Below are 27966 nucleotides of genomic sequence, written 5' to 3'. Positions count from 1 at the left end.
ACAATATCTTTATGTCTTTTCTCTTGGGGTGGCCATTTTCTCAAAAGAGAAATCCTTCTATTAGCTAGCTGCCTGAAGGAGGTGTATAGGTTTGGCTGAGAACTTCTAGAAGTTCAGTGGGAGAAGGTGGCATACATCTTTACCATTCAGTGTATAGACATCTGTATTCCCTGTTTTTAATATGATCCCTCATCCCCATGCTCAGCTGTGTCTGCCATACCTGAGTCCAGAATCTCTTTGACCCCAAATCTCGTTGAGTTGAGCAAGTTGAGTTGGTCCCTCATCCCCATGCTCAGCTGTGTCTGCCATACCTGAGTCCAGAATCTCTTTGACCCCAAATCTCACTGAGTTGAGCAAGTTGACACCCTCCAACCCCCAATCTTGCTAGGAGGTAGGAGTAGGATTCCTAGGTCTTATGCTGATTTTCCAAGAGTCCTCCAGCATTTAGCCCCGCCTATGCCTCAGAGGTATTTGGTGCTGCTTGAATCCCTAGGCCTTTTCTGGGTTCTGAATGGGTGTCTCTTATAATCTTGGCCTCTGTTCTCCAGCTCTAAATAACCTCCCAAATTCCCACTGCCAGATCTCATCACTTTAGGGGTTAGGATTTCAACATATGAATGGGGAGGGGTGGGACACAAGCATTCAGATAATAGCAAATTGTTTGAATACTTGTTACACCACTTTGCAAATCAAAAACACTTAAAAAGTATCCAATAAAAAGTCTCCCTGTAACTCCTCCTCTATCTGCTCAATAGTAGGACTTTGTTTATTCTTCCAGAATCTTTTTAAAAAATATTTTATTTTTTAAAAAAAGATTTTATTTATTTATTCATGAGAGATACAGAGACACAGGCAGAGAGAGAAGCAGGCTCCATGCAGGGAGCCCTACGTGGGACTCCCGGGTCTCCAGGATCACACCCCAGGCTAAAGGCGGCACTAAACCACTAAGCCACCAGGGCTGCCCCAAGATTTTATTTTTTTAAAGTAATCTTTACACCCCCCATGTGGGACTTAAAATTAGAATTCTGAGATGGAGAGTCACACGCTCCACCAACTAAGCCAGCCAGGTGCCCTCTTCTAGAATCTTTTTATATAATGCATATTAAAGCAAATATGAATGTGTGGTTTATCTACCCCATGCCCACCTTTTTTTTTTTTTAACAAATGATGGCATACGTTAAGCATTTTTGGATACTGCTTTTTTCCCTTCACCTATCAAAATATTTTGATATATGAAGTACATCCATAATATTTTATAGTTGTATCATATTATGTTATATGCCTGTAATCTAATATGTTGAACCAATTGTCTCTTGATGGACAGTTTGGTTGTTTCTCATATTTGCTAACATAATACATTCTACAAATTTGTTAGGATGAATTCCCAGAATTGGAACTGCTGAGGAAAAGGGACATGTCTTTGTGACCTTGACAGATGCTGCCAGTTGCCCTCCCTGGGGGTTTGTACCAGTTTCTCCCACCAGCAACGCATAAAGGGCCCGTTTTCCATACACTGACAGAGTATGTTCTCAACTTTTTGGATTCTTGCCAATCTCATAGGTGAGAAATGGTCCTTGTCTCTCTATTTAAGAGCTAAGAAATCATTCCCAGGGGCTTCTCCAGCAGGCTTGTTCTCCTGAGCAATGTCTCCTTGATCAGAATTTTGTAATATGCCTCTTCCTAAGCTTGTCATTGGCAAAAGGAATGAAAGGACTAATTGGTTTAAGGTTAATCCAGATTAACATCCTGTGGTGGGACTGGGATAGGGGCCAGCCTTCCCGCTGCCTGGGAGCCTGGATTACACCTGCTTCTGTTAGCAAGGTGGATGGGACTGATGCTATTAGAAGGCACCCAGCAGTGTCTGGGGCCATGTCCCTGGTGCACCCTCCTGCTAGAGGGCTTGCCTGACACCTGTGCCTCCAAGGTCAGGCAAGGCTGCTTCTAGGAGTCCTCATTTTCATGTGCTCATTGTTGCTTGGCTGCCTGGGGTGGGAGGATGCTCTGTGCTTGTGGAAAGGGCCTGATCTCTGATCAGATCCAGTATACTGGTTGCATAAACCAGGCCAGAGAAGCATCTAGGCTCTAGCATTGAAAGCCCTGGGTTCAAATGTCCCTCTACAATGTACTAGCCATGTGACCACTTAGCCTCTCTGAGCTTCAATTTTGTCTGTTATAAAACTGGGCCTGGAACTTCTATGATAGTGGCCCTAGGGTGGTAAAGAGGTATGAATATCATGTGCCCAGCCCAAAGCCTGGCCCACGGGGAGTATTCAGCAGAGGACTGTCCTTATTCAGGTCTCCTATCTCCTAGAAGGCAGGAAAGAATATCACACCAGTTGTGGCCTTGGATCTTGAGCTTGGTTGTCCCTCTGTCCCCAGTCTCAGCACACAGCTAGAGCCTCAAAAAAGGTGCTCAATCTATGCTTGTTGAAGGAATCTGAGAACAGCAATAAATTAGTACAGAAGCCATCACTACATATCCTAATAGTATTTGGCCTTCTCAGCCATGTTGAGGCAAAATTTCCCTTGATAGGATCTGTATTGAATCATTTACACACGCCGTGCTGCCTGATGACGTGCACTGTTTATCTACAGCATCAGCTTCATATTGATTTATCAATGCCCATTTTGCATGAGGATCAATGGCTTAATTGCATCTCGGCAGACATGGGGATACAATCCGTGTGCCGTTTGGAGCACAACCCCGAGTCGAGAGCCTGCTGAAGCTTCTGTTTGCTCCTTGTGAGTTTGCCTACACGTGGTGCTGCTCTAGTGGACAGTCCCCGAGGCCTGAGTGACCAGCCGTGATCGCTGCTGGCAGAGGTCAGGGAGACCAGGTGGGGTGTGTGTGAAGGTATCCAACTGGATGAAGAGGATTCACTCTTATGGGAAGGGCAGTGGGTGGGAGATGCCTGCAGCTGGTGTGGGCTCTGCTCCCATGACCCTTCCTGGGATGTGTGTTACCCCTTTTAGCCCCTCTGCTCATTTCTCCTGTAGACGGAGCACCTCAGAGCAAGGGTATGTTCTGGTTGGTCTGTCTCCCCAGGATCTGCCGCACACGTATAGGGCTCGAGGAAGTCTGGCTGAGGGCTTGAGGGTAAAGTGCACCTTTCCCTGGGTCTCCCTGCTGCGCTTCCAGGTGGTGTGGGGGCTGATGAGCGCAGGTGGCGGGGCTCGGGCAGTAGGTGGCGCTCCGTCTAAGTCTGCGATCCGGGTCTGGGAGGAAAGGCGGTCAGAGCTTCGGAATTCACCCGACTTTAAAATTAAACAGAAAATGATGATTAAGCATTTTAAACTTTTTTTAACTCTTGAAGTGATATTGAAAAGCTTTGTGTTATGAATGTCATGGAATTGCAATCAATCAACTAAGATAATGTCCACTTATTAAGCCCCTACTAAGTGCCAGATATGGTATTAGCATATTAATCCTGAAGGGAGTACTCTTCCTTGTGTAACATGTCCCCCTGACTAATCTATCTGTATTACTTACCTTTTAGAGGAATACATTGATGAATTGCTCTATTAAAAGAGAATAAAGGTATTTAAAGTCTTTAATGGGAGAGGAATCGCAAAGGAGTTTTTAAGGCTTAGAATTGTGTAGAACGTCAGCACATTATGTTAATTTTTTTCCAGAGGCTGAACAGCATAGAGGAGGGGGAAAAATCAACCTGTTATCATCTTGTTGCACAACCTGGGTAATCTTTGTCTCATCAATGCTAACAAATATACCACTAATAGCAGTTTGTGTTTGTAACAGTGAGATATGCTTCTCTGGAAAATATTATCAGCACTTAAATTATCTTACAGATCACACTCTGGCTTAACAGAGGGTCTTAGTGAAAATATGATAGCAGGTTGCAGCCAATGGGCTCTCTATTTTTGGGTGGGACTGTGGGCTGCTAAAGTCCCAGGCATCTCCTCTCCACCTGGGGGAACCTGGGGGAGCTGACGGGGTCTGTGTGAGTGGAAGTGGTGTCACCTTCTGTGGGACAGGCAGAGTGAGGGGTGGCTGTCAGCGAACCCCCGGCTTGGTCCTGCTCGATGTGTCTGTGTCTGGTCCCTGCTCTTGCCTCAATACCAGCGCAGTGCCTGGCACACCTACGGGCCTCAGCAATCCTGGAGGACCCAAGTGTTTAAAACTACAGAAGATGTGGGCAGAGAGGTGTGACTAGACAAGGTGCCATTCAGGGGCCCAGTCGGCACTTTTCTGTGTGCCTGGGCTACCTCTTGAAGCCACGGGCCGGAAGGAGCCCAGGTTCAGGCACATCTGAGGGCAGGAGAGCTCTGTGGTCTGAGGAAGCTGGTGACTGCAGTTGGTATGGTGGGGCAGGACATGAAGAGGAGGAGGACAGGCTTTCCGGCAGGAGGAGGAGGGCATAAGCAAGACTCTGAGCAACCATGAGGTTGGGGGTGTCTGGGCCAAGGGGCAGGGCAGGGCAGGGTGGGGAGGCACCTGGCTCCATGTGTCCCCAGGCTTCTAAACCCTAGGGGCACCTAGCCCAAGACCCACTTGCCATTCTTTTTGTCCTTGGAGAAGGAGTGGGGCTTTTCTGTGCCCACAGATCCTATTCCAGTTCCGAAAGAGTCATTCTCCATCTGCAGCATGAGGGGCAATATCAGGGAAATTTCAGGAACCTGCGGCCCCCCAGACGGTGATTCTGTGAGCCTGTTTTCCCTGCAGTGCTCACCTGGTCTGTGGGGGTGCTGGTCAGGCAGGGTGCTGCCCCCAGAAGCTCACAGTCCCGTGAGGAAATAATCAGCACATGGGGTATCATGGTTCACACCAGAGCCTTGGTGTCAGCATCTGTGTCCCCTGGCCAAGTGTAGAGCCTGGGCCACAGCCAGTCCTGGTCTTGGTCTGAAGAGTCCAGGGGACATTCCTGACCAAGGTTGGGGGCTGCAGCAGGGCCGTTTCATGCTTCAGGTATGAAGAGGCTGGTAAATAGGAGGGCATTGTAGGTGGATGCAGTGGCAAGTGCTCAAGGCTCAGAGGTCCTGGGTGCCCAGGCTGTCCAAAGTATGGGCTGCAGGAGAGGGGGCAGTGCCTTTGAGGCCAGATCACGAGGGCCTGGTTGCCACAGTGAGGTGCCTACAAGTGTTCGTCCTCTGCTTTCCTGCTTGGGGACCTAAGCAGGCTGTGCCCAAGTGGGGTGGGATCCTAAGGGCAGAACTACAGAGACCCCCAAGGCCACAGCGACCCCTCTCCTGGCTGGCTGGGTGGGCCTAAGAACTGTTTAGGGGGCAAGGGGCTCCTGTCTGCAGCTCAAAGCCAGGAAGAGGCCTGGCCTCTTGGCTTGCAGGCAGCAAAAGTGACTCCAAACCTATTCTGGAAGGAAGAACAATCCATGGTCTAATGTGAGTCTCCTGCAGGGCCAGGGGCTGCTTGTTGGCCCATTGTGCCCCTTGGTCTGGGCTGGCGCTGAGGCTGCTCGGGAGGAGGCTAGAATGTGGCAGCCTCTAGGCCCAGGCAGCCCTACACTGTGCTGCGGCTTCATAGATGTGCTGCATCTGCATGAGGGCTCTTACTCAGCTTCCACAGACATCCCGGAGTCGGCCACAGGAGATGTCATGAGCTCCAGGGCTGGTCGGGGTTAGGCCCTGAGAAAGGGTCCTTTGGGTGGCAGGAGGCTCCAGGCCCTGCCCAGCCCCCCTGTGTGCAGCGTCAGGTGTTCTGAGGGCAGAGGTGGGAAGGCAATGATGGAGCTCTGTTCTTGGCTTACAATGATGAGCCTGAATGCCCCGCATCTGTCCTGTGCCACCGGAGGTGGTTTTCCTCTGGGCACTGCAGTCAGAGGAATACCCAGGATGGGATGATGCCTTCAGGGAGAGGCCCGAGAAAAACAACCATTTACTATGCAAGGGAACAGGGGAGGGGCCCCAGATGAGCAAAGGGGAGAGAGCAATGGTTAGTGCTTAGCCTGAGAACAGAACTGGGAACAGCCATTTTTGTCTGAGTGACAGCATCTGAAAGTCCCCATGGGGGTACCCCAGGCCCTTCTGCTCTGGCTCTGGCCATTCTGCCCTCCTCCCCTCGCCCCCAGGTCTTCCACTGCCTCCACTCCCCTTCCCTGGCACCAAGCCCTTTGTCAGGAAATCTGTCCTGGCTCTCCAGAGCAGAGGGGCTCCGCCAGTGCCTTCTGGACTCCGGGCTCACCTTGTTCCCTGCATAGGAGGCTCTTTGCACCTGTCTCTCTGCTTCTTGCTGGTTGGGTCTCTGGGGGTTGGGACCCCACCTAAATGGGCAGTGTGGTCTCATCTTGATTCTTACCTTGGTTGCATCTGCAAAGACCTGATTTCTAAACAAGATGACATTCTGAGGTTCTGGGTAGTTGTGAATTTTGGGAGGACCCATTCAACCCATTGCAAAGAGGGGCCCTTGTTTGTTTATATTTTTCTTATTTTTAAAAGATTTTTATTCATTTATGCATGAGAGACACAGTGAGGGGCAGAGACACAGGCAGAGTGGGAAGCATGCTCCCTACAGGGAGCCCAATGAGGGACTCAATCCCAGGACCCCCGGATCACGCCCTGAGCCAAAGTCAGACAGATGCTCAACCACTGAGCCGCCCAGGTGCCCCTGTTTATATTTCTAAGTCTCTTTCTGAGGTGGTAATTATCCTATGAGCCCAGTTACCAGTGTTTTCAGAACCAGGCAGGGGAAAGGGGCTGGGATCACTTGGTAGGTAGGCTCCTACTTCATTTATTTTCATTATGGGCCCTCCACTCAACTAGGGGGCACAGAGAGAAGACCTTCAACCCGCCAGCTTTCTGCACAGTGTGCCGTGCAGTCCCTGGCTGTGTAAGCCACGCAAGGGTGGTGGTGTGGATCTTGTTGTTTTTATATAGATTTTCAGGCAGTCCTCCTGGTTTGAGTGCCACCTTCACTCCTACTCTCAGCAGTGCCTGGACCCTCAAACTCCAGGGCCTATGTAGCGTTGAGGATGTGCAAATCCACTGCTTTAGGCTTTCCCTGCTGCTGGCTTAGACCTGGTTTTCTCTGGTCCTCTGTGTCACTTACCATCTGGTTTCCAGCTTCCCAAATTTTGATGCTATTTGTCTTCTATTTGGTTTATACCTTTGTGGGTATTATCCCTTTACTGTCACTCTATTAAAATCCATCAGTGGACTCTGATCACATTTAGAAGGATGCTTAGAGTCTGCCCATGGCCAGCTTCCCAGCCTGGGCTTCCTTATACATCAGACACCAGCCCTTCCGTGTTCTGAGTTCAATCTTCAGAACAACCATCCTAGAGCTCTCGCCCCTTTGTCTTTTTATCACACTCATGGACAGGAACAGGCTTCCGTGCAGGGCTCTCTGTTCAGCTGAGGAAAGCAGATACACGGCCATGAGCTCCTTTTGATGTTTCCTCTCCTCTTCTCCTACTTCTGCTAATTTCTTTTCTTTTCTCCCCTTTTCTCTTGGAGTCTGACCAACAGAGCCTGGAGCTTTCTGGAAGGTTTCCTGGGGAGACTGGGGGATGGAGCCCTCCTCACTGAGGCTTTAAAAGGAGGCCACACAACGTCTTTGAGTTCAGGTTTCTATTACGCGTGTAGAATGTAGAAGCTGGTGATCATCTATGAAAATTCAATAAACCTTGAAAACAGCATCAGAGTTGATATCTGTAATTTAAAATAATGGATACTAAGAAATTGTTTCTCATTTATCTCTACTGCTGAGATTGTGGCATGAAAGAGACTTCATTAGGCGTAGGTTTTTTTTTTTTTTTTTTTTTTGAAGAAAAAATAGTGTCATTTATCTCCATCAATGATGGATGCAGGAGGTAGCTGATGAGGCTGATAAAACCCAATCAACAAAAGCCTTGGTTCTTTCGCAGTTTGGGATAACAGAATGGAGCCACAAAAATCACAGTGGGAGAGGCATGGAAACTTAAAGTCTTGTTCTGATGTAAAAGTACCACTTTGATTTGTTAGGCAGCACACCTGGCCCGAAGCATTGTTCAGAAATTAGGGGAGGAGGAGGGGGTTGAAACATGATTTAGCCTCAGGTTGCATGTGGTCAGAACCTCTTCTTCCTCCAATGTTCCTCTTTACATTCCAGGAGCATTGAGCTGAAGCTGGGGTGCCTATGAAGGTACCAATGCTCAGCTCCCAGGGTGGGCTGTGATTGGCTGGAGAGATGCCTGAAGTGTGTGTGTAGGTATGTGCGTGTGTCTATGCATGTGTGTGCGAGCATGTGTCTGTGTCATGTGCAGGCTTCTCCCTAATGAGTCAGGAGGCAGCATTTCTCTTTTTGTAATATTTCCACTCCGAAATAAAAAATCTCAGAGTCCAGTTCCTGCAAGTGACCAACTGGCGAGAGGAAGACCATGCGTGTGAGGGGGATTGATTAATTCCCCTTTTAGGAAAAAGAGTACTCAACATGCCAACTTAAACTCTTTCACAGTCCCTGCTCGGCTGGAGGTGGAGGGCAAGGCCTGAAACTGAGTCCAAACCCACAGGGGCCCTGGAAGGGGAGGTTCCACTGAAGCCACCAAGTCTGGATTGTGTGATGGTTTGAGCAGATGCTGCTTTTGTGCTGAGTGCCAGGCATGGTGCTTCCCAGAGCCATGTGGGTGTGACAGTGATGCCAGATGATCCGGGGCACCTGTAACCCTGCGGGCACCCAACTAGCAGAGCTTCACAGAGCGGTATCCTACCTTGTGACCTCTTGCCCTCCTCCACGTTTCACTCCCACCTCCCCTTCTGTCTGGGGGCACACGCTGCTTGTACTTCTGATGTATTTTAGATGCAGAGCACGTGTGTGAGCCTCTCTTCCCCTATGTGCACATGCGCACCTGTGTGCATGCACACACATACCCACCCCCCTTCTCGAAAGAGGAAGCCTACATCCAGCTACAGAGCCAGGGACATCCTACTGTTAGGACACGGATCAAAGAATGCTAATTGATCAAATATTAAATGCCATTTAAACGCTGCACTGAATAATTTACCTTTTCTCATGTGAGCAACTTTGCAGCAACTGAAATAGGAAGCGGGAGTTTTCATGCTGATAACGGTGTTAGCAGGGGAGGGGAGGAGATGTTTGTTTTCCCGAAGTGTTGTGAAATGTGTGAGAACCAAAGTTTTCACTTATTAAATTCAGCCCTGTAGGAATATGGTGTCAAGGTTTTCCATCTCGACGTGATTTTTAAAGAATCAGGTGATGGGGATATGGAGGGTATGGAGAGGAGGAGGTGGTGAAATCCTTGCTAGGAGTGACCACTGATGCGGCCAGGGACGCTCTGCCTGGAGATGAGGAGTGCAGAGAATAAGGGGAACCCCACTGCCGTAGGTTGGAGTATAGCCCCCCAAGATATCCTCGTTCTCATCCCAGGGGGGCTGGAGCACATTCTCCCACCCAGCAAGGAACATTGCGGAAGTGATTCAGGTGGTTCAAGGCAGGGAAGTTGAAGTGTATTATCCAGGTGGACCCAAGGAAATCACGAAGGTCCCTTAAGAGACAGCGGGGGGTTCAGAGTCAGAGAAGGAGGCATGCTAGTAGAAGCAGGGTTTGGGGTGATGCCACCATGAGCCAAGGAATATAGGCAGCCTCCAGGAGCTGGAGAGGGCAAGGAATGGTTGTCTAGGGCCTCCAGAAGGAGCACAGTTCTGCTAACACTTAGCTCTTAGCCTTGTGTAATCCGTTTTGCACTTCTGACTTGCCGAAGTATAAGGTAATAAACTTGCGTTGTTTGAAGCCACTAAATTGATGGTAATTTGTTACAGCAGCAACGGGAAACTAATACATATATACCTTTGACTGTCTCCCTGCATCTTGCTGTGTCTCAAAAATAACACCCCCACATCTAGTCCTTTGGGGGCAGATATTTGTTACTATAATTACTGTTGGTAGCATCTGGAAGCACTTACTACGCGCCATGCTCTGTAGCAAGAGCTCTTCTTGCATTAGCCTATTTAGTCATCATGTCAAGCCCATGGTCAGAAACCATTGCCATCCACACCATTTTAGTTATCCACTGCTACCCAACAAATTACAGTTCAAAGCCCAAACATTTATTATCTCCCAGTTTCTGTGAGTCAGGATTCTGGGAAAAGCTTAGCTTGTTGTTCTGGCTCAGGATCTGTCATGAAACTCTCGTCACCTGCTGTCAAGGTGTCCACTGGGCTCTGGTCATTGCAAGGCTTGACTGGGGGGCGAATCCATATCCCAGCTCACTCATGTGATGATTGGCGGCCCCCAGGCTCTCTATTGTTGGCTGGAGGCTCCAGTTCATTCTCCACATTCTCCAGTAGCCCTCTGTGAGGGTTGTTCACAGCATGGCAGCTTCTTTCTCCCCAGAGTAAGGGATGAGAGAATGGGACGGAGGGAGAGAAAAGGTGGGGTGGGGGAGGCAGAGAGGTGAGTGAGAACCCAAGATGGAAGCCTTGGTCTTTCTCTCACTTAGTCTCAGAAGGGACATTCTATCACTTCCACTGTATTCTGTTCATTCGAAGCCAGGAATGAGATCAGCCACACTCAAGGAGAGGGGATCTCACAGGGGTGTGAAATCAAGAGATAGAGATCATTGGCGACCCTTTTAGAAACTGCCTACCATCCCCACTTTGCAGATGGGATAACTAAAGTCCAGAGAGGTTAAGCTTGTAGAAGCTAGAGCTGGGATTGGAATCCAGCTCTGAGCTCAGAGCCCATGTTCTTAACCTTCAAGCTGTCATGTTTCTCAGCAGCCAGAGTGTGTAACTATTCCTTCCTGTGTTATTAAACACTCCTGCCACCTTCACATCTCATATTAAGGTCTCTCCTTAGGGTGCCCTTGGCCCTCAAGGATACCTGAGACCTAGCATGGACCACCATGTACTGCCGTGTTTGGTTTATTGTCTGTCTGTCCTGCTGGATGAGATGGGGAGCCGAGTGCCAGGTGGATGCCTCTTTGAATGAATGGAGAATGAAAAGCAGGAAGGTTCAAAGAAAGAAAGGAGTCCTGGCAACATGGGGCCACCGAGTGAAGGGTTTGCTGTGATGGGGGGACTGCGCATGGACCTCTGTTTCTGTTTGGTGAGCTCTCTGTGTGAGCTTCCCCTGGGGCCACAGAAGCTTGCCTCTCCACCAGCCCTTTGTCTGTCTGGTACCACGTCTGTGGATGCCTCAGCGGGGTGGGAGGAGGGGGCAGTGTTGTGGGGCTAGTGAGCCATGAAGGGCTTGTCCTGGGGAGGAAGAGGATACAAGGCCCTGTGGTGGTGTTTGTTAGACATCTCAGGTATGTCCTTCCCATTTCCTTTTGGGAGGACAAGAGAGAGGAACAAAGGGAACAAAGCTCAGGGATCTCTAGAAGGTCACATCTTCCCACAGTAGGGAGGGGACTTCTTCCTCATTGATTCAGCACCGATGCCTTGATGCCTTCTTCCTTAATGTCATTTGTTGGGAACTTTTAGGCCAGTGGTTATCAAAGTGTGGTCTCTGGACCAGCAGCAACATTAGTTGGAACTTGTCAGAAATGAAAATTCTCAGCCCTCCCATCCCATACCTTCTGGATCAGAAACTTTGGGGATGGGGCTGAGCATTCTGTGACTTAGCAAGCCCTCTTGGTGATACTGATGCGTGATAAAATGGGAGACACGTGCTCTAGGCCCTTAAAAACCCTTTCATAGCTTTTGTATTTCTTAAAATAGAAATTACCCTAAGTGCAAATCTTTACTATATGAAGGTATTGGAAAACCCGGAAAACAATGGGACGTCTAAAATTACCCAGAGATTAGTATTAACTTACTGGTGTGTGTCACTTCATCGTTACAGGATTAGGTGCATACTGATAAATGCACCATTTAATAAAGTTGAGATTTTACTATAAATATTGCTTTGTATACTGCTTTTTAAATAATTCTCCATGTCCTCAACACGTGTCCATGGCATCACTCCTTCACAGCTGCATACTGTTCCATTGTGGGAATGTACCATCACTAATCCGTCCCTGGGACTGACGCATCCGCTGACGTTCGCTGTGAACTCTGCTCAGATATAGCCACTGTGTAAACAGATGGTGGGCAAAATCAGTGAATTTCTTCATGTCTCTGTCCCTCGGAGGCTGGGAGCAGTGGGGAAGCTCGTGAGAATACAAGGATGGAGGCCTGGACACGACCATGGCAGTGAAGAGAAAGGGACAGATGAAAGGACAGATGCCACGATTTCAGCGAGTGCCCAGAGCGGGTTTTGGGGAAGAGGGAGGCAGAAATTCAGAGTCTGTGTGAGCCAGAACGCACTGTGATAGGAACACATCTGATGCTAGTTTTGCTTGGGGAATAAGCCCTCCCAAAACAAAGCCTCTCTTTATATGCACAGAAAAATGTGTGGAAGGCCATAAACCAAAATGTTAATGTAATTTCTGAGTGGTGATGTTATGAGATATTTTCATTTTCTTCTTATTGCTTATCTATATTTTCTGAATTTTCCATAATGAGCATCCATTACTCTTGTAAGAAAAACAATGAAAAGAAGACAAGAGGAGTCGGGAGGAACAGTTAGTTGACTGGGGCAGAAGATGCTGGAAGGTTCTTTTTGGTTGTGCTGGGTGATGGCTCCATGGGTGCTTAGAAGGGGAAGCAGGTCAGGATTGAAGGAGTGAGTTTGTGAATTTTTTCTAAGTGCCCAGGATGTCAAGGGCCTGACAGGGCATTCTAAGGCTGGGATAGGGCCATTGACCTCCTGTTAGTGGATCAAAAGACCCTGACTGGCTCAGAGAAAGTTCTGGCAGGGAGGGGCTCTGTGGCCAGTGCAGTGAACTCCCAAGCCTGGCATGAGCATGTGTGTGCGTGTGCATGTGTGTGCGTGTGTGTGCACGGAGGAGGGCATGGAGACCAGCCCTGATTGGGTCTCTGCTGATCCTGGGGAGGGCCTTGGTGGTCAGGAAGGCATCTGAGCCCGGAATCCTCTTCCAGGTGAGGCTGATCAGGAGGGAGTCAGGACTATTAGCCTCTCCCTCGCTTGGGCCTTGACTCCTCACAATGCCCTGTGGAAGGAGCCCCGAGAGACAGCACTCAAACGAGTTTCAGTGACATCTCATCAGATGCCGAAGGGGCTGTGCTGGTTTTTTTTTTTTTTTTTTATTCATTACTTAAAAAAAATTTTTTTTTTTTTTTAGTTCATTACTTCCAATTATGAAAGGGGTTTTGTGGGTTTTTGTCTTCAACCTAATTGAACCATTTGCCCCCCTTGTCTCCTCCGTGCAAAGCATCTTCACCCTTCGGTGCAGAAAACACTAGAGAAACCTTTTTTCATTTGAAGGAAACATTTCTCCTTGAAGGGCACGGGGGAATCGAAGAACACTGCTGGGCTTGGTTGGGGCGGGTGGGGGTGGAGTGGGCCGAAGCTGAGGCTGCAAAGGCTAACATTCCTGGGGTCCCTTGAGATCTGATGCCAAATCCTAGAATGCCCGAGTCCTTCAAGGAGAATGCACGGGCTGCTTTGTTTGCCTGGGACCTGGAGGCTGCTCCACAGGGAAAGCTTTAGCAGGTTGATGGAGGGCCCGCTGGCTGGAGGGACGAGGGATTAGTTCTGAGACAGCAGATCTCTCCCTCTCTTCCCTCCCATCCTCCTGATAAGATTTCTGGGTTGGAAAAAAAAGTGATGATGGCTGGAGCTCATCCTTGACAGAGGCTTGGGGTTTGACCTTTCCAAAGGTTGCAGTACCAGTAGTGGCTGAGGGGCTGGGACGTGAGGGGCGGGGTGCTAGGAGACTTGGTGGGCTTCTGACACGGGCAGCTCAGCCTGCACTCGGGTCCCCCGTTTGCTTTGGGGTGTTCTTCCTACAGCAGTTCTGCGCAAGTCTGATTTCAGAAGCCATGCAATCCAGTGAGTGGCGAGCAGTGGGTCTGGGGAGTAGGGTGCCAGCTTCGCGAGGCCAGTGCTCCCAGGACCTGGGAGGCCGCGGTTCCTGCCCTGAGTGGGGGACCCCTCTGCTCTCTCCTTCGGCTGCAATGAGCTGGTGTGGGGACTTGTGTGACATCTCCCCAGACCAGAGCTCAAGTGGAGGTGGCCAGGCTAGGAGAAGGGAAGCTTGGAGAGTGTCTTGACCAAGTGGGTTTGGGGTCTTTGATTACTTTGTTCACTGACTTGTTTGGATGTGAAGGAAGATGGGGAGAAGGGGCGTAGGAGGAACAGTCTGCTATTCTGGTGTGGCTGAGGGAGACAAGGCGGGGATTGCTCTGGGGTCCTGTCTCTGTCTGATTACAGAAGGTGGCTCTTAGGCTCTGCTCATGGAACCTGACCTTGGCTCCCTGTGACCTGTCTCCCTACCCCTGTCACATGTCCCTGGTGCCTTTTACCACCGAGGCACCATGAGATTTGCTGTGGGGTTGCACACATGAAGAGACTGTCCCTAATGGCCAGGAGTGGGCTGGTTAGCAAAGAAGATGTCCATGACTACCTAGGCTGCTAGCAGAGGGTAAGGAGGGCCTTAGGAGAGGTGCTTCAGGGTGGGCAGGAACTTTGAGTCAGGGAAGGCTTGAAGGCTGAGGAAGCACTTCTGGGTTCTATAGGATTTGACAGGGAGACATTCTGAAAGTGTTCCAGGTTGGGGACTAGCAAGGGAGAAGACTTGGAGGTGGTAAGGGGAGCAGGAGTGGGGAGAGATTCAGGGCTGGAGCCAGGGGGAGTGAAGGGCAGAGATAAAGCTGGGGCATCAGAGGAGTCCCCTGAGAGGATAATGGGGAACCTTGAGTGCTATTCTAGCAAGTTTGGTCATCGGACCGAGGAAGAGGAGACCCTTGGGAGGTTTGTGAGTTTGTGAGTGCCTTTATTAGGGGTAGCTCCAAGATATAGCTCATTTGATAGACTGGCTACTGGGTCTGGGGCTGGTAGTGGGGTGAGGGAAGGAGCAGAGAGAGGTGCTTTGGCAGTAGCTTGGGGAATGGGTGCCCATTCCTGAGCATTGCTATGGAAGGCATGGCCAGTGATAAGTCACCTATATATGTCCCTAGTGCCCTGTCTTGTCTGGGCCTTAGCTTGAGAACTGGGGGGTCCTAGTCCTTAATGCCATTGTTAACTCTGTGCTGAGGGATTAGAGCCTCACCCCCCAGCCACAGCTGACACTGCTGGCTCCTCTCCTGTCTTGCAGGACAAGGAGCCTCCTGATTCCTTATCCTTGCCCGGATAGTGCTCAGCCTGGGCCCAGCCTGGAACTGTAAAGCCACCCCCTGCCAACCCATCCCTGTGCTCTGCTACCCCTGCCCACGGCCCCGAGTGTCAGGTGTCAACACCCCAAGAAAACGTCTGATGCTCTAAAGACCCTGCCAGAGAGAGGGTGAGCCCAAGCATGGCAGGGTGGTGGGGATGGGGGAGCCCAGGGCTGGCACTTGAGATGTGTCATTGTTTTATTAAAGTTTAAAATTTAATAAAACAAAATTTACGGGAGATGTTCCAGCTCCACATATATCATTTGGCTTCTCGCTGATGCAGCATGTTGGGCGCACAGCTGTGCTTCCCCATCTCTGGACATCAGAAACGGAAGACTTAGTGGTTACAGACGCCTCGTGGGGATAGGGGCTGGCTGGTGGCGAGGCTCACACTTGCTCTGGAGTGGGACAGAGTTGGGTGGAGGTCAGGCGGGCCAGGGGCACACCTTTGGTGCTATTGCTGAAGACCTCAGGCCTCCACTGGTGCACCTAATGTCTCTGTCTTCGCTGCAGCAGCTTGTCCTTGACCAGGTGTGGAGGACACACTTACAGCCTTTGAAGACTCACACGAAGGGAGTATAGCAGAGGAACCAAGGGATAGATTGCAGAGCCGACGGCAGGATCGCAGCTCTGCTGGTTACTTGTGGTACTTGTTTCTGAGTATGGAGTTGGTACTCAGTAAATGCTAAATAAGTGGTCATTTCTTTTTCTTTTTATTCTCGACTAGATGCTGCTGGGCCTCAGGTCACAGCCCCACAGAGCCTTCATTGAAAAAGAGGAGGCAGGTTCATGGACACTGGAAATACTTAGAGGTATGCTAAGTACTGAGTGGAACTCGGTGTGTGTCTATGTAATCTGGGGAGGCTTCTAGGAGATTTTTTGACTTGGTCTTTTAGGGGACCAGGGAGGATTTCACTGGAAAGATCAAGAGAAACCTGACAAACACCATCTTAGCCAGGTGACCAAGGTCACCATCACTGGCGATGAAGCATGTTGACGGTGTGTACCCTGCCTGTGAGAAGCACCCTTTACCTCCCTCAAACCCACCGCTTCTGTCTGATCATGAGAAGAACTTCGGATATGTTCCTGTAGTGAGGCATCCTACAAAATCCCTGACTAATACCCCTCAAACCTGTGAAGGCTGCCAACAACCAGGAAATCCAAAGAAACTCTTAGCTGAGAGACTAAGGAAGTGGCTAAATGTCATGAGATATCTGGGTTGTGATTCTGGAACGGGAGAAGGACATCAGATGAAAACTAATAAAATCTGAGTAAAGTATGGACCTCAGTTAAGGAACAAAGGACCTAAGTTCATTTTCTCTGAAACAGAGCATCAAGGAAAAGCTGAGTGTATTCTTTTTTGGATTGCGGGGGAAGATGGGGGTGATGGGCAGTAGGGGGTATTCTTGGAGATTGAGCTTTAGCTAAGGGCTGGAGTTCCAGGCCTCACTGATGCTAATGCCAACGACGAGGACATTGACAATAGTAATATTAGCAACAGTGACTAACAAACCAGATGTTGGCTGACTAAGGCAGATGTCTATTGGCTTGGGCTCTGGCCTCCTTGGCTTACCTCTTAGAGCATGTTTCTCAGGCTGACAGCCCATCAGTAAGGCTTACTGACAGCTTACCCAGCACTGGGCAGGGCTCCTGACCTGCTGGAGGTCACAGCATGGTGGGGAGACAGGCTTCCGCACAGGTTGGGATGAGTGTTGTGGAAGGGAGCACCACCTTAGCCTTAGTGGGAGGATGGCAGAAGGGGAACCCCTCAGCTGGATGCTGAGGCTGAGAGTCATGAGCATGTGCACGGGCCTTCAGGAGAGGGTGCCACTGAGGGTTGGCTGGGGGGCACCTGCGTAGAGGCCTCCCCTCCTTGGATGCAGTCATACCCCTGGAACTGAGCCTAGCTCCTCAAAGCAGCTGGGTGGCAACAGTTTTTTTAAAAATCAGAGAAACGATTACAGTTTGGCCCAGATTCCCAATGCAGAGGGCACAGCAAGGCATTTGCATGAAGGCCTTGGAGGGTCTGGAGCTCTCTGCTGTCATTTGTGGCTCTCCTTTTAATCACTATTTATTTTTAAATATCTGTCTAATGTATAATACAAGCTTAGGCTCTTGAGGCCTTCGTCTCCTCTTTCAGCTCTGTTTCTGAAATCCCATTTATGGAGGACAAATAGCTTTTGGGTACAAGAGTCTTTGCCTCTTCAAAGAGGCAGTTAGTGGGCTGTTCTCTCCTGACTGTCTATCTGCGGTTAGGGCAACAAAGTGAGATTATTTTAATTCCATTTAAACTCTCTGGAGGTCTGGCTGTCGAGGGAGGCAGCTGCTGTCTTTGTTGGCTTGTTTTCCTCCTAAGCGGTGTGTTTCTTAGGGTTGGGGCAGGGAGGGTAAGGAGATGGCACCAGCAGGGGGTCTGTCTCTGCCTCTTGGCCCCCATCAAGGGAGCTGGGCCTAGCATTTCTCTGAACTTCAAAGAATCTCTCAGCAGGATCTTTGTGGTAATGACTCAGGAGGTTATGTTTACAGAGTTTGAGTATTTGTGCATGTGAGTGCCCCAGGCCATGTGCTTGGCTGGGTTTGTTAAAAAGCACACTCATTCTGTGGGTCACACTTAGTGGAGTACCAACTGGACCAGTCATTGGCCATACAGTGGGGTAGTAAATCCTAGGATGGGGGAAATATGGGGTATAGGTTGAGCTCTGAGGAGAGGTACCTGACCAGGTCAGGGAAGGCTCCCTGGAGGAAGTGGTACCTAGACTGAGCTCTGAAGGATGAGTCGAGGTTGTCTTGCTGATACTTTCTTCCTCCAGCAGAGAAGCATGGGGCATAAAGTCTGTCATGGGCTGATCTGCTACCTTGAGAGAAATGTTCTAAGGTGGGGATGTGCCCAGACCCATGCTGCTCAAAGAACTGTGAAGGGACAGTGAGGGGCTGCTGGCCTCAGAGTCTGCCTGGTGATGGGGTTGTCTCAGGCTGGTGGGGTGGGGGGTGACAGTGATCCTTATACTTAGATCCTTGGGACTAATTAGGAGACAAAATAGTTTGGGAACAAATGGTAGGTATCTCCCAGCGAGGAGGACTCAACCAAAAGGTGATATAGGGGGGCCTTCAGGGACCTCAAACTGTCTCTCCTGTGAGAACCCTCATCGGGGGATCATTGGCTGTGATGACGGGTCTCAGATTTGTAGCCAGGAGTGGGCTTGCTTCCTGGCTGGGGTTCGGAGGACTTCTGGGCACTTTCTCAGATGTGGAGATTGTGAAGCTCTGTGGGGTATGACGAGATAGTCCCTTGGCTTGGTGTCTGGAAGCCCCTGAGACACTGGTAGCAGGTTCACTGGCCCCTGGGAGAGCCAGGCCCTTGAGCCATGCGTGCAGCTGGGCCAGGCACTATGCCCTTTAGTGCCCCAAAGGGGGAGCCAGGGCCAAGCGGTTGGCCCACATGGTTCTGTTAGCGTGGCAGCTAACAAGTATTGGAAAGCTCAGGTCCTGGCTTAGGGATTTGTTGGGTTATATTGTCAGGTCTCTTAGCTTGGCTTTGCCTGTTTCTTCTTTAGTTTTAAAATCTTAAAATGTTGGTAACTGAGAGCGTATGTGCCATTCAGTGGTTTGCCAGGCGTAGGCTGGTATTTCAAATTTTGTGCCCCCAATGTACCCTGAACTCTGCAAAGTATCCCCCCATCCCCATCTCTCCCAGGTCCCTATTGGGCCTCAGAGATTCAGGATACAGAATAACCACCAGGGCCTGCCTTGCTGGTGACTTCTCAAAGCACTGGAAAAAGTCAGAGCAAAGGATGTGAAGATGAACCTAGCAGCAAGCACCTCAGAATAGCTCCTATGACAGCTTGGGATGGGTGGGCAGCACTAATTTTATCTGCCAGCATTTCCTCGATTCACATTGACAGCAAAAGGCCAGATCCTTCCTTCCTGGTGGTTTTGGAGTGGAGGTAGAGCTGCTACCTGCCTATCCAGCCCCCAGGCCACTCTGTGTGAGGGTAGAGATGCCCCTGTTAGAGCCCCTTGGAGGGCTCATGCCCTACCCTGGGTTGCTGGGCATTATTGCATGAAGATTCTCACCAGTTTTATGTTTTGCAGGGAAGTGAAAAGCTTCAGATCATCTTTTAGATGTTGTTGGCAAGCAGTAGAGCTGAGGTTCCTAGTCTGGACTTTCACTGCATTTAGCAAGTGTTTGATATTTCGCCACTGCAGTTGGACTAGATGTTGGGGAGAGGGTGGGCTGTGGTGCAGTGGGTGGTGGGAGGGGAAGGATCTCGAGAGAAGACCACAGCCCCGCTGGACAGGAGTGTGGTAATGACACTGACACCAACATTAGGGTCTGGAGCAGGTTGCAGAAAGGCTGACCCTGTGGGTCGTGCTCGCTGGAGCAAGCATCCCAGTCTGAATTTGGGGCCTCCAGCCAGTGTGGGACTGGGGGGTGTCCCAAACCCAGGCAGACTCCTCCCTGGTGGACTTGGCCACTGACAGCTGCCATGACCAGTAGACAAGAATTGATTAGCCAGAAAGTGCTGGAGGAAATCCACATTTTTCTTCTTAGTGATCAGGTCTTGCTCTCACTTATATTTTCTGTAAGATGAGCATCCAATGGGAAGAGAAATATGGTGGCACTCAAGCCTGTTTCCTCAGCCCAGGCATTAATAATTCACCCCCCTTTTTCTGTGTCTACACAGAGCTTCACCATATGACCTTGGTCATTCTTTAAAGGTGGCTTGGTCTTTCCTTTTGGGGATGGTGTTGAAGACCTCATTCTGTCTCTCCTTGATGGGGGAGGGACAGCCCTCCCCTAAATGTCATGACTCGGTGTCCTCAAGCAGGAAGGGTCTTTTTGGTCACCCTCCTGCCTTTGCCTTCCCTTGTAACATTTGGGCCCATGGGGTTGGCAATCCCTGGCCCCATGGATGTGCAGGGCCAGGCTGTCTGATGACCTTTTACGTTTTATAAACGAGGAGGCTGAGGCTCAGAGAAGAAAAGGAACTTGCCAGAGGTCACCCAGCCGGTGGGTGATGGAAGAGGGTGTTGAGCTCAAGGGTGTGATTCCAGAGGCTGCACTCTTAACCATTGTGCTATGCAGAACCCTTTAGGAGCTCAGAGGGAGGCAGGCAGCCCAGCCAAGGGCTGAGCGTGAAGGAGAGAAAGAGGCATCACCGGAAGCCTCCTTGCGCTCTGTTCTGGTTATCAATAACAAACCACCCACACTCCATGCTGTAAAACTACAGTCATCTTCTATTATCATCTTTCCTGGTTCTTGGGGGTGGACTGGGCTCATTTGTGGGTTCTTGTTCTGGGCCTCCCGTGTGGTTGGTTGCCTATGGCAGGTGGTGGCTGGTGGGGAGTCAATGCCTGGAAGGCTGCCTCACTTACCTGGCTGGTGTTGGAGGTTTTCCTACCAGCCAGGACGTCAGTGGAGACAGTGGCCTGTCTCCACAACCAGGGCTGTCCCACGCTTGGCAGCTGCATGGAGAGAAGGGTGGACCCGAGAAAGTCAGGTCGAGATGCATTGTCTTTTCTGATTTAGCCTGGGGAGCAAGTGAGCATCACTTCTGCTGGACTGTCTTCACTGGGTGTGAGTCGCTAAGACCAGGGAGGGGGGTATGTGTTCCCGCCTCTTCATGGTTGGGGGTGTGGGGGGTATTGAAGAATTTGCAGAGGGTTTCCCGTAAACCCAGGATGAGACCATGACTGGAAGGATCAGTAAGAAGGTGAGCAGAACAGGAGGGAAAGAGGGAAGGTGTCCCTGGCTGAGGGCAACATGAGAGCAAAGGTTTGGGAGGGATATGGGAGGGTGGAGGGGTGGAGAAGCCCCGGAGGGTGGACGCATCTGTGCAGGGGTGCTGGGAGGCTACAGCAGCAGAGTGGGTGTTAGCTGGAAGGGGGGGCCGCTCACGGCTGGCTGTTGTGGTTCAGTGCTCATGGGTCTATTTCCATATAGACCTCACCCTTAAAACAGAGCCGGTTTGGTGAATTCCTACCTGGGCCTTGAAAACACCGGGAGGCAGAGCAGGGCCCATTCCTTAGGCCTCAGGGCCCCTGGGTAGCAGCTCCAGGCTGGGAGGTTCACAGAGGCAGATCCCCTGCTGAGTCCCTGCGTTGGTGGTGCCTTGGGGGTCTGCGTGTGCTTTGCTCCCCCACTTCTGGTGTGGTCCTCCCTCCCACCCCTAGCTGGGTGTCCAGAACCAGTATGAGGGAATAGCCCAGTGGGCAATGGGGTTTGCTTTAACTGGGGGAGGGCAGATGAAAGGGAGGGGAGCTTCTGAGAAGCTGAAAATCACACCCTCTGGGTTGGCTGTGAATCCCTGCCGTTCAGACAAGAGTCTGCTCTGCACTGTGCTCACCCGTGAGGGGCTGCTCCTGTGCTCCTCCCTCCCTTGCACGTTTCTCAGTGCCAGAGCCAGATGCTTACGGACCTGCTTCTCCATTTGGCCAGGAGTGGAGGCTTGGGCTTAGGGAAGAGCTAGCAGCCCTCCAGGGCATGTAGGAGAAGGGGAGTGGGTACCGACCCATTGTCTATACACAGAGGCAGGTGTGTGTATGTGTGTGGGGGGGCGGGACTGCACCGCCTGGTGTAATGCCCTCTCCTTGTGTGTAAGTGGAATTTGTAAACATGCTGGACAGCACTCCAGTGATGATGTTACATGGTGTGATTCTCTGAAGCAGAAGACTGGAGACAGTGTTTCCTATGGGCTCTGAAGGGGTAAGCTGCCCTTTGGTGGAGAGGGCCAGGTGGCTAGGACCTGAAGGCAACCCTGGCACATGATCCCTAGTTGATAGCCAGGAAGGAAATGGGGATGTCAGTCCCGATGTGCAAGGCACTGAGTTCTGCCAACAACCTGGATGAGTTTGGAAATGGATTTTCCCCCAGTCAGGCCTCCAGCTAGGATACATCCCAGCTGACAGGTTGATCTAGGCCTCTTGAGATGCTAAGCTGAGATTTCAGACTCTCAGAAGTTCCTAGACTTCTGACCTCCAGAAGTGTGAGGTCATTGGTAGGTATTGTTTAACTGCCAAGTCTGTGGTCCTTTGTTACCCATTAGCAGAAAACAAATACAGCAGGTAAAGCTCATGTCTGGGTTGTGGGTGGCATCTGGGCCCTGGGCAGTGAGGGTTTGCAGGGAGGGGCTGTGGCTTAGGTGTGAGGTGCACTGTGGCCATGGTAGCTGGGTTCCGGTGGCCAGTTCTGGACCACTAGGCCTCATGGATCACTTCCCGCAGAGCCCCCAGTCACATGACAATCCACTTTTTATGGCCTGGTATAGCCACATTTTATTGTCGAATTAGTAGGAATAACAGCAGCATTTTAGTGGCTGATTGGGAGCCGTATATTAGCCATCGTATTAATAAGTGCACAGTGACAGGAGACCAGAGAGAGTGAGGAAATGAGACATGGTATTTATCCCCAGTGAAAAATCTTTTTTATTATTAAAGACACTGGGTTAACTGAGGATAGATTTAATGCCTGCCAGTAATTTTATTGGATAATCAGCAACCCAGGGTCCCCACCGCAGCCTGAGCTCTGGAACCCTCATCTAGGGCCATTGGATTCTTTGGAGGAACCATAGGGCTGGGAAGTGGCAAATGTGGGCACTTGCCTGGGATTTCCTCCTGGGTCTGGAGGGGGGCAGGCAGAACCTTCTCCAGGAGCATCTAGCACTAATCCTGAGGTTCCTATGTGAGACAGGGCAAGTCCCTCATCTATTTGGAGATGAGCAACATCAGGTCAGTGCAAGTTCTGCGGGCTCTGAAGAGAGGGGTCGCAGAGAGGCATCAGAACAGGTGCAGGCCTACCCTTGACACCAAGGGGAGCCGCCTGGCAGAGGACCATGCAACTGGAGGGTCTTATGTTCTGGGGACAGCCAGCTTCCGTATGTCACCTTGTTTCTCTGGTGGCTAGCTATGTCTGGTGCTCATGGCCCAGCCCTGGAGAGGATAGGTGTGCCTGGCTCTGGCTGGAGGAGACTCATAGCCAAGGCCCCGGGAGGGAGGAGCTTGGGCTGTGGCCATTCCAGTGTCTATTTCGGTAGAGCCTGCATTCTGGAAAGAGGACTGCACTGAAGAACCCTGCAAGCTCTAGGCCTTGGAACACCAGAGAGGAGGGGTAGGGGATAGAGTATGGGGCAGGAGGGAGAGGCGCAGCATCTGGAGCTGCCAGTAGCTGGAGTCCCAGCCAGGTCTGCTTCCTATAAATACCTAAGCTCCCTCACTGCTTCTCTATGGCTCTCCTCTGAGGATGCGGCCTTTCTGTCCTCTAGGGCTTCTCAGGTACCCTCATCTGACCCTCTCTTTGTACCTTCTACCATCCACCCTTGCTCCTGCCATAGACTCTGGGAGGTAGAAGACACCTGGTGGCAGCTGAGGGGCTCTTGTGGCACAGGGAGTACGGCATAAGAGAAAGAACATGAGCTTTGGTGCACAAATGCTGTCGGTTTGTACCCCACCCTGTGCTGTGCTGGCTGGGTGACATTGACCCCAGGGGCAGTGATTCACCCTGAGTCTTACTATCCTCTGCTGCCAGAGACCACCACCACCTCTATCTCTCAGGGAGTGGTTGTGAGTATGAAAACAGAGAATGAACATCTGTTAAGGGCTTTGTAGACTCTCTGGCACATAGTAGATGCTCAGTATCAAGAATGTTATTTCTAGAAGGACTCAGACTCTTGTATTCTCAGGGGGAACTTCCTGGCCCATATTGAGGTTAGTTTGCTAACTTGTTCATTCTTCAAGTGTGTGGTTCTGGGTGTGGGTGATACAATGTGTGGCAGGTAGCAGGTGCTCTGTGAGTATTTATTGAGCGGATGGCTATAGAGATTATAGACCAAGTTCCCCCTCTTGGGGAATTCAGTCTGCGGGGGTGTGGTGGTACTTGTGAGTGGAGATATTCTCTGGTTTTCCTCAAGCTGGTTGATCTCACTTTGGTGTCCAGTGCCAAGGAAGCCTTGATGATGTCTCTATTGCTGTGAGCCAGAGAAATTGCCTCGTTCCTCTGTAGCCTGACATTCTTTTGACAAGAGATCTCAGGGAGAGGTGACTGTGACTGTATCCTGTTTGGAAGTGCAGACCTCAGCCCAGTGGCGGGGGTAGGTGGAAGCTTCAGACACAGACAGCATTGGCTTTGCCTCCTGTGGGTACTAGGAGCTCTCCACTCCCACTGCCACCCAACCATGCAGTTTCCCTGCTTCTGTCAAGCCCAGAACAGATATGAAACAGCACAGCCAGTGCTCAGTTGGGAGTGGAGAGGTGAGCAGTCATCCCTGGGAAATCCTCCTGTGCTGCTCTGGCGGTCTTACACAGGGTTTCTGGGGGTGGCCGGGTTGGGGGGCTTCCAAGAAGGATAGGAACTGGTTCACTTCCCCTGGTGCTTCAGTTCCTTTTGGAGTTCAGATCCTTGCCTCTGGATTGTGTCCCCCGATCTCAAATCCTGTGTAGACTGCTGGCCTGGCAGTGTTCTGGCTTGAATAGCCAGCCTTGGAAGTAGTCCATAAAACAAAGATTGGCCTGCTGCCTGCTGCCCTAAAATTCAAGAGAGCAGATCGAAAAGTGAATGCCTGTAGCTTGCTGGGCCTGTGAGCACGTGGAGGGCGTCTCAAGGGTCCAGGAGCTGGCAGCCTCTGGGGGCCTTCACTTTCAAAGGTTAACAGTGCAGAGACCAGCAAGTGTCCAGGACCCTGTGATGGTTTAGCAGTTCTAGAGCCGAGGACTGGAAAATTTGTGTGATTGTTTATTGCCTCCATTTTTTATTATCAGCAAAACTTTAATTACAGCTCTCACTAAACCTACTACCTTCTGCCAGCGTTTACAAGGCAATAAATTTCCCCTTCTCTCCTAACACAATCTGAACCTCCAATAGGGAAGTGCATATGCACTGGAAGATATTGATTCCCCAAAGAAATTATAACAGCATTTGTTCTCAAGTAAACACACAGAGAGACTATTATAACACTGGGGAAGAGTCGATTGTCTTTGCTTTATTAAACAACTCAGCTCTCGATTGGAAGCACATCTAAATTATCAAGAGATTGGGAGAACAGATAGACAGTGATGCCTGGAATGAACCTTCGAGTGGGAGGACTCTACTGCAGAGGTGAGCAGGCTTTGTCTCTTTCTCCTTCCTCCCTCATCAAACCCATTTGCTCCTCCCCCCCTTTGCCTCTGCAGTCCTTTAGCCCTGAAGGGGCATTGATCGTGGCTCTCAGCTAGGGAGTGGGCAGCTCACTACAAGCTGGCAGAAATGAAGCTTGCACAAGGCCTGCCAACTGGCTAATGGCCCCATGTGTATTGGCAGACAGTAAACATGAGCCTTTTAAAAACTTCTTGTTGTGTTACTGGCAGGTGGAAAAGGTTGATGCATTCATCAGCCTAATTTGGAAAATGGTACACGGCCCATCTTCTTGCTTCCCAACACCCAGAAATGCATCCCACTGAGCAAAAGAGTGATCAGCCATGACCTCGTTCCCACTGGGCAATTTGAGACAGAATATTTTATTATAAACAACTTGGTTCTATGGTCCCACAAGAGCAGAGATGAGACCAGAAGTCTGCAGATGTTTTATACAATGTTGATATGTTCTACATAATGTTTATGGCGGTGTTAATTGGCATCTTGCTAATAAAAAGATAACTTCCCTCAAATCCATTTTCCATGATTAAACAAATTCATGAAATGAAGGTGAAACAAATATCTTTGCTGCAGGACTTTTCAGAGGCTGTATGTTAATACACATTAAGACCCTGGAAGCAGGGGGAATAATTTGTACATACAGTTCTTTGTATTTTTTTAAACAGAATTCGTATTATGTAGGATGAGAGTTTTTACAGAGTAGTCTCTGGGAAGTACTGAGCTGAGGAAATAATGCAAAGGTAGGATAGGTCATGGAGAAGTGGTTTGGATTTTCTTTTCTGTTGTTGGGTTGGAGAAATGAGCCTTCGGAGTGAGTCTGAGTGGGTAGCAGCAGAGTCAGACTAGGTCAGTTAGAATGGCCAAAGTCTTGCCAAAATGGTGCGTGCACTCTCCCAGGGCCTCTGAGATTTGCTCAGTACTGATGTGAAAAGTGCTCCCTCTCTGGAAGATGGCAGACCTCAGCCCAGTGGCGGGGGTAGAAATGATAGATAATACAGAAAAGGACCAAAGGAAAAGCTCCAAAGCAGGGATGTCTTTCACCGAAGCACAGTCATGGCAGTCTTATCTTAATTAAAGATTACTCTAAGTTAATAGAGGAGGGAATTTCTCTGTTTAGAAATGATTTTCTAGCTTCTTTTAGACCAACCCGCTATCAAGAACAGTTGGGAAGTTGTGGTAGGTTATATTTTCCAGATGGCCATGTCCACGTCTCTTCCATACTACATGCTCATGCTTCTTGTGTCTTCTTATGACATGGCATTGACACTCTTGCATTGAGAGGTAGAGTTTATATCCCTTCCCCTTAAATGTGATTGGACCTTTGTAATATCCTGGGTCAAGAGCATGTGGTAGAAGGGAAGCTGCATGACTTCTGAGACTATGTCATAAAAGCTTACACCTGCCTCTCCTTTTCTGTCCTGGGATACATGCTTTGGGAACCCTGAGCTGACTCGCAAGAAGTCTAATCTGAAGCCTCCATGCTGTAGCAGTCACATGGCAAGATTACGTGAGATAATGAGAGATGCCTCAGGGGCCGCATGTCCAACTGCTTTAGTCTTTCCAAACAAGATACCACACATCTGAGTGATGGAGCCTTTGAGATGACCCTAGCCAAAGCTGCCATGTCACTGCAGCCTTATCAGAGACCCCAGGCCAGAATCTCTCAGTTGAAATGTTTCTGAATTCCTGACCATAGTAACTGAAAGATATAAGTGATTGCTCTGGTTTGAAACCACTGAGTTTTGGGGAAATTTGTTTATGCAGTCATAATTACTAGAATATAGTTCCATAGAATTCATACAACATGTGGAAAGATTTGGAAAGCTATAAGAACAACAAAAGCTTGGGATCCCTGGGTGGCGCAGCGGTTTGGCGCCTGCCTTCAGCCCAGGGCATGATCCCAGAGACCCGGGATCGAATCCCACGTCGGGCTCCCGGTGCATGGAGCCTGCTTCTCCCTCTGCCTGTGTCTCTGCCTCTCTCTCTCTCTCTGTGTGTGACTATCATAAATAAATAAAAATTAAAAAAAAAAAAGATTTAAAGAACAACAAAAGCTTGGCTTAAGAGGGGCCTATATTCTGGAAAGAAGGGAAACCCAAAGAGGAGAGCCAGATCTTTGGTGCCACTTTTACTCTCAGGTTGGTTGCCCCCTGAGAGGCAGCACAGGTGGTGGTTACTAAATGGTTGAGAAAGCTGAGTGTAGCTTTTAGCATTTTAATGGGTTTGTGGGGGAAGATTGGGGTTCAGGTCTTGCCAATTAAGAAGGGCCCTGGTAAGCTCCCCAGACTTTCAGCTACGACTTCTAATAGTGTAGTTGAACCTGAAATAGACTAACCTTCAGACAAGCTGAGGCCTGACTTTTATTCCATTTACAAATTTTTAATTTTTTATTATTTTTTAAAGATTTAATTTATATGGGGGTGGGGAGAGCGCACAAGACAGCGTTCATGTGTGCATAAGCATGAGGAGGGGCAGAAGGAAAGGGAGATGGCACCAACTAGGGAGCAGAGGCAGTGCTCAACCCTGAATTCATGGCCTGAGCCAAAGTCAGGACTTAATTGACTGAACCACCCTGGTGCCCCTGAAACCTGCCTTTTAAATCAGCTTAGCCACTGACTGGGTTAAGGTCATCTGTCCCTACTGAGTTTGTCATCCGAAGCAAAAATGAATCTTCTTTTGAGCAAGGCAACATGATCTGGAAACTCATATTATCT

The 27966-nt window shown here is 49.9% G+C and overlaps 1 long non-coding RNA gene across 1 annotated transcript in view; it reads left to right on the top strand.

Annotated features, from left to right (window-relative positions):
- The first annotated feature begins 15851 nt into the window (after window positions 1–15851).
- LOC144321613 (uncharacterized) overlaps window positions 15852–27966 on the top strand; it is a 65182-nt gene continuing 53067 nt past the window's right edge. Inside the window, exon 1 of the long non-coding RNA XR_013387215.1 lies at window positions 15852–15938. This is a non-coding gene — a long non-coding RNA (uncharacterized LOC144321613). The remainder of the gene's footprint in view (window positions 15939–27966) is intronic.

Source organism: Canis aureus, chromosome 10 (assembly GCF_053574225.1).
Source record: "Canis aureus isolate CA01 chromosome 10, VMU_Caureus_v.1.0, whole genome shotgun sequence".
NCBI lineage: Eukaryota > Metazoa > Chordata > Mammalia > Carnivora > Canidae > Canis > Canis aureus.
This window is presented reverse-complemented; position numbering and strand designations above follow the sequence as displayed.